Source organism: Equus caballus, chromosome 4 (genome assembly GCF_041296265.1).
Source record: "Equus caballus isolate H_3958 breed thoroughbred chromosome 4, TB-T2T, whole genome shotgun sequence".
Taxonomy (NCBI): Eukaryota; Metazoa; Chordata; class Mammalia; order Perissodactyla; family Equidae; genus Equus; species Equus caballus.
In genome coordinates, this window is record NC_091687.1 from 59,019,289 (window position 1) to 59,026,727 (window position 7,439).

Here is a 7,439-nt window from a genome sequence, read left to right on the forward strand (position 1 = left end):
AATCCATTTACCTTTAAAGTAATAAATGACAGGGAAGGACTTAATATTGCCGTTTTGTTCATTGTTTTTCTGTATATCTTACAGTTTTTTTGTCCCTTTTTTCTTGCTGCTGCCTTATTTTGTGTTTGTTTGTTTGTTTGTTTGTTTGAGGAAGATTAGCCCTGAGCTAACTGCTGCCATTCCTCCTCTTTTCACTGAGGAAGACTGGCCCTGAGCTAACATCCATGCCCATCTTCCTCTACTTGATATGTGGGATGCCTGCCACAGCATGGCTTTTGCCAAGTGGTGCCATGTCCACACCTGGAATCTGAACCAGCAAACCCCGGGCTCCCAAAGCAGAACATGCGCACTTAACCGCTGTGCCACTGGGCTGGCCCCTTATTTTGTGTTTTGTTGATTTTTTTTTTTTGTAGTAACGTATTTTGATTCCCTTCTAATTTCTCTCTGTATATTCTATTCATAGTATCTTTGTGCTGCCATTGCAATTACATAAAACTTCTTAATATTATAACAATCTATTTAAAACTGATACCATCTTAACTTCACCCACATATAAAAGCTCTGCTCCTGTACATCTCTGCCCCCACTTTGTTACTGAGACACAAATTACCTCTTTTTATATCACATGTCCATAGATTAACATAGATTTGTAATTATTTTTTATGCTTTTGTTTTTAAAATTCTATGCCAGGTTTGAAAGTGATGTGTGCACCTACATTACACCACTATCTAATTCTATATTTGTGTATATATTTACCAAAGAGTTTTATATTTTTGTATGGTTTTGGTTGCTGTTTGTCATTCTTCCACTTTGACTTTGACTTCCCTTTGGCACTTTTCTTTTTTATTTCCAGCCAGTTTGTTTTTTATTGACCGTGTAGTGCTTAGGCCTTGACTGCGTACTTCCACAGTGGGTACAGCCATTCCTTTTGCTCCTGCTTCTTGGTCTTCAGGTTCTCCTCATGCTTGCTGAGCCAGCAGCACATGGCACATGTTTTCTTGGGCCACAGTTCCAGGGACTTGTACTTTTTGCCCTCGTAGAATTTCTTGAGGTTCTTTTTCTGAGTCTGGTTAACGACGGTGAGAACAATGGTGATGGATATGTGAGCAACTCAGATCTTAGAGAGCTTGGACACTGCACTGCCTGTCACTTTGGTAACACACAGATGGGACAGCTCTACCTTCAGGTCATTCAGCTGTTTTAGCAACTCCTCCTCCTTCTTGCCTTGAAGGTCTCAAACCTTAATCTTAGTCATGGCTGCACAGGTCAGCACCTCTGCCACCTGCTTTCAGGTAAAGAGCCCATCAGCCTTTCTTTCAGCACAGGTCTAGTTGTGGTGAACTCCCTCAGCTTTTGTTTATCTGGAAAAGTCTTAATTTCTCCTTTGTTTTTGAAGGATAGTTTTGCTAGATATAGTATTGGTTGTAGTTTTTTCTTTCAGTACTTTGAATGTATCATCCTGCTCCCTTCTAGCCTGCAAGGTTTCTGCTGAGAAATCTCTGGTAATCTCATAGAAGCTCCCTTGTACATGACAAGTTACTTTTCTCTTTCTGCTTTCAAGATTCTCCTTGTGAGTTTTGACAGTTTGATTATGATATGTCTTGGTGTAGATTGCTTTAGATTTATCCTAGTTGGAGTCTTTTGAGATTCACAAATTTGTATGTCTGTTTTTATTCTCAGTTTTGGGGAAGTTTGGGGCCATTATTTCTTCAAATAAGCTCTCTGCTCCTTTCTTTCTTCCTTCTTCTTCTTCTGGGACTTATATGTGTAGATGTATGTAGTGCTTGATGGTGTCCCATAAGTCCCTAAGGCTCTCTTCATTTTTCTTCATTCTTTTTTCTGTTTCCTGTTCTGCCTCAGTAATTTTGGAAGTTCTGTCTCTGGGTTCACTGATTCTTCTGCTTGGTCAAGTCTGATATTGAGTCCCTCTAGCAAATTTTTCAGTTCCATTATTTTCATTTCTAGAATTTGTGTTTTGTTCTTCATAGTTTCTATCTCTTTGTTGATATTCTCATTTTGTTCATGCATTATTTTTCTGATTTCATTTAGTTGTTTATCTGTGCTCTCTTTTAATTCATTGAGCATCCTCATGATGGTTACTTTGAATTCCTTGGTAACTCATATGTCTCCATTTCCTTAGGGTTGGTTTCAGGAAATTTAATGTGTTCCTTTAAATGAGCCATGTTTCCTTATTCCTTTGTATGTCTTACTATCTTCTGTTAGGATTTTGGCATTTGAAAAATCAGCTGTCTTTCCCAGACTTTGCAGTCTGGTTTTGTACAGAGGACATTCTCCATTCAGCCCTGCTAGAGATTATGGGGACTTCTCAAGCCTTTTATGGTGATATGTCCTAGCTGGTCTTGTGTAATCTAATTGAAGAAGTCTGCCTATTTCTACTCAGGAGCTCCCCCTCATATGTCTGTGGTACTGTGCTGCTGTGGTCTGTGGTACTGTACCACTCTCCATAGTACTGGAGCGCCACCTAGTGTCTGTCTGTGGTGCTGCAGACTCTGGTATATATTGGTCACTTTTGTTCTCAGAGGCCAAGCTCCCAACCTGGCTCCTGTTTCTTGTCAGTGCTTGGATTCACACAAGATAGGAACCAGTCCCTTGGGCAGTCCACCCAGAAATTGGGTGTTGGACATCCATTCTACTCTTTTCCTCCCCAGAGAGAAGATGGGAATTGGGTATTTCCTCCTAATCACACCACACTGTGCCCGGGGGGAGGAGCTTTAACAAGAAAGAGTGCCACAAATTTCCCTACCAGGGTTTGATGTGGTTGGCTTTGCACTTGCTTGGAGACCAGGAACCACTTAAGTGGGTTCTAGATTTTTCACAGAGGCAATTAATCCATGTATTGCTGTTAAATCTGTGTCTCCATGGGGGAAGGAGGGCCGAATGCTTTTTAGTCTATCATCTTGCTGATGTTACCTCCAATAGCCTTAGTTTTAATGAGCTTTTGCTGTGTGTCAGACAATGTCCTAAGTACTTTACATCTATTAGCTAATTTAATCCTCACAACCCTATGATCTAGGTGCTATTATCATGATCCTCATTTTCTAAGTGAGAAAACCAAGGTATGGAGATGTTAAATGACCTATCCAAGTCACTCAACTAGCAAATGGTTAAATTGGAATTCAGACGCAGGACTTGAAAGCCCATGCTTTTAACCACCATGCTAAACTACATACTAAATTATGAGGGTTTTTCCTTTTTGCTTATCAGCATTTTCTACAATACATATGCATTACCTTTGCAATACATGTATCCTCCATTTTTCCTTATGGACGTGTAATTTGTGGGATGGAGCATAATATTTTTAGATGGCAGAAGTTTAATTTTAGTAGGATTGTTTACTTAAGTGAAATTCATTCCCCTAAGATTCAAGATAAATGAAGTATTCAGAAGATACAGACCTCTTACCCCTCCCTCTGTCCCTAAGCTTCCAGTTCCTTTTCTTACTCTCAGCCAAGGAAGATCCATAAACATGACTAAGATATTCTTCTGGCTGGGTTGGCAGTAATTACTTCTCTTTACTCCTTTCCAGCCCCATTCTTTCAGTTCCGCACTTTCCACTTCCAGCACTTTAAAAAAAAGTTGAAAGCCTTAAAAATGTGAAGGAATCTTTTAAGATTCTTTTTTTTAAGATACTTTAAAGTATGAAACAGATAAATGAAAACTTTTTTTGCCCAAAATATTAGTTTATGTTGAGAATTATTAGAGAAGAAGAAACTCAAGAGGTCCATCCTCAGAAGTACTCATGAAAGGCAAATTAATATAACAAGATACCACTTCATGCCCATCAAATTGGCAAAAATTAAAGTCTGACAATAACAGGTGTTGATGAAGATGTCATATTGTGGAGACTCTTGTGAGCTGTTGATAGGAGTGTGGCTTGGTGTAAGCACTTCAGAGAGCAATTTGGCAATATCTAGTAAGGTCAAAGATGCACATTGTCTACAACCTAGCAGTTCCACTCCTCTGCAAGACCCTTGCTTTTCAAGGTGTGGTCCTAGGACCAGCAGCATCAACATCATCCAGGAACTTAATACAAATGCAGAATCTCAGGCCCCATCCAAAACCTACTGAATTAAGAGTCTGCCTTTTAACAAGCTTCACCAAATGATTGTATGCACATGAATATATGAGAATCTATTGCATGTGGGAAAAGGAGACATGTACAAAACTGTACATAGTATTGTTCCTAGTAGCAAAACATTGGAAACAACCAGAAATCCATCCACAGGATACCAGATACACTTTGGTATAATGATACACCAGATACATATCTGTACAACAACTCTAGTCACATGTATAAACAACCAAACAAGCACAGGTGCACAATGATATGTATAATATACTATTTAAAGTATAAAATGAAACACAATATTATATATTATTTCTGAATATATAAATGTAGAAAAAGAATAACAGCATGAGAATAAGAAGCACCAAATTCAGAATAGTGTTTGCCTATGGAGGAAAACAAGGATGAGGCTTCAGAGGCATATACAGGGGGCTTTATATCCGTGACGTTTTATTTTTTTAATCTAAGAAATGTGACAATGGTAAAATTTGATAGCATGAGTGATGAGTACATAGTTATTCACTGTATTATTTTCTATACTTTTCCATCTACTTGAAATAAGTTTACAAGTTTTGAAACATTTAATTTAGAAAAAAATGGAATGCTTTGTTTTCCACCCTAAATTTTGTATTATCAAGTAGCTTTTAGATTTCTGAAGTGATCGCTATGAATTAACTGGTTTGTCAAATTGTATCCAAGTCTTTTGGATGAAATATGCCGTGCAGATGAAGCTTGTCATTCAAATACTGAAGTACAAGGAGTAAAACTACTCTAGAGAAAAGTTGACTGTGAATATAGAAAATGTAATTTTTGCTGCTGGATTAATGAAATGTTAAGGGTACATATTAAAATATTTGTGGAGCAAAATGCAAATTATATTTGATTCACTAGTTTGGGTAAGGATATATGTTTGTCCCTCTGCTTACACTAGACAAGGAAGATAATCTAGAATCAATATATTAACCAGTTACCTTGAAGCTCTTTCTCAACCACATGTCATCAACCAGCTGGAAGTCTAGTCTTGTTTCCTTGGTCATTTATAGTGTAAACAGCATTTAGTCCTGTTAACATTGAAGCAGAAAAATGGAAGAATTCTCTGCCACTAGTATTTTTTAACACAGTGGTTGTCAAGCTTTTTCCGTTTGGAAACCTTCTAGTGACTCTGTATGACTCACATCTCCCCTCCACCAAAAAAAAGTCAAGAGAAGACCTTACTGGAATTATCTATTAGTTTAGAAGCTACCCAACTCAGGGACATTTACATTCTCCACATTCAGTAGAGAAAATATATAGTCCTGTATAAGAAAAAGGCTGCTTGAGTTATTGGAGTTGTTGATTATCGACATCAAGGACCCACCAAATGCAAATGCTACACTAAGGATTGAGGCCTAAGACCTGCTGAGCAGGTTTGGAAACAGGCCCTAAAGGATTATGGGAAGTTCCAAACAAATGTCTATCTAGTCTCTCAAGGAACTCATCATCAAAGATGAAGATGAACAAGAATAGAGTCTTCTGTGTAAATTCAAATGGTAACATATACAAAGGCACTGCAATAAGTACATCAAAACGCTACCGAGGAGCATTATTGGAGCATGAGGGGCCATCAGCCTGGGGTAAATTCTCAGAGGAAATGAATTTTAGTAGCTTTGAGAGGGAAGTGAAATCATAATGGGAAGGAGAAATAGCCAAAATAACCAGAAGTGAGCTTCTAAATAGAGATAAGCTGAGCCTGGGAATATTACATTAACTTTATTATGTAGAGTTTGAAAAGCTTCTTTATGTCTTTAGATAGAGAATATTTACTAACTGGGTGAACTTGGGCAGGGTAACTTTTTGAATTCTCTTATCTGTAGAAGAGGTAATATCAACCACGTAGTGATAGTGTGAATCATAATGAATGTAACATGCTTAGCAGAGAAATTATGCTCAATAATTCCATTCTTGAGCAAAAATAATGCTTGTTCACTATAGAGAGTTCAAACCACATAGAAACACATAAAATAAAAGTTATACTCTGTTTCCCAATAATATTGTCTTTAACACTTTGTACACATTTCTCCAATTTTTATTCTTTATACACATTCTAATAGTTATTATCAATGCTATCATACTATTTTGCATCTTGTCACTTAACAGAATGTCTTGAGGAACCTTCCATGTCAGCACATATAGATTTACCTCACTGTTTTTAAAGGCCATTTAATATTCCATTGTATGTACATTGCTTAGTTTACTTAACCATGCCTCTATTTATGATCCAACAATGCTTCAATAGGACATTCTACAACATATATCTTTCCACCATTGTGGGAGTGTTTTGTAAGAAGTAAAATGCTGGGTTGAAATTATGAGCAGTTTTAATTTTAATAGGTTTTGTTAAATTGGTCTTTGAAATGTCTTATCAATTTATCCCCCCCACCACTGTCTTCCCCACCATGTAGGTCGTGAAAACAGAAGACATAACCTACTCACATTTCAAAGGAGAATAGGTAATAAATTTGTTGTAATTGAATATATACAGCAATAGGAGCCATGAGGACTGGGGGCTTCATCAGCAATGTTTCTGTAAGTCCATTCCGGTGAGACCCCTGGACCAGTACTGTATAGACCTGGCTTTGGGTCTTGTGTCCTGTGTGCTTTTTTTCCATCCAAACCAGAGAGACCTGGAGAGACAGAATTTCCAACTGCTCTGAAGGTGCCATTTCCCCTCAAACAAGTTTTTATGGTGTTTGATGTTTGAATGTACAAGCCTGTCATTGACCAGAGAGATGAATCTCATCAAAAGAGAAGGAAAAAAAGACTTTATTGGCAGAAAGTACCAGTTTATGCAGCTCACTGGTGGGGGCAGATTGGAGAGAGGTAGCTCCAGGAAACAACAGCTTTCTAACTGGCCACACAGCTCCTACCAAGCCAAACCTGAGAATAAAATGGGTAAAAGCTGCAAAAGGAGGAGGAAAATGAAACTCTCTAGGAAAGGAGAGAACTCTCCCAAATGATTTAGGCACCTCCTGGCTTCACATGATTCTTTATCTAGCTTAGATTCCATGGCCCATCCATCCCATCGCCCTTGAAGATATGTAACCGCAGCTCCTCTGCACCAGCTTCCTCCAGGCACTTGCCTGGCCAACCTGAAACCCTGGGAGGCTGTCTTCTGCGACCAGTACACCTGCAGGCAGAGTGCTGCTACAGAAAGCTACACTGTGAAGCCATGACCTTCAACCTCAGGAACACTGCCCAGAAATCCACATAGTCCCTCCCAGAGCTTGGAGCCTATTCCCACCTAAGCTATTCTATACCTTCTCTGCTGTCTAATCTGTCTTCTCTCTGAAGGATGACCCCTCCTCATACCTC

General features: G+C 38.5%; 1 pseudogene; it reads right to left on the bottom strand.

Moving 5' to 3' along the window:
* Positions 1 to 884: 884 nt before the first annotated feature.
* Positions 885 to 1,256, bottom strand: LOC138923768 (large ribosomal subunit protein uL29 pseudogene; annotated as a pseudogene).
* Positions 1,257 to 7,439: the final 6,183 nt, after the last annotated feature.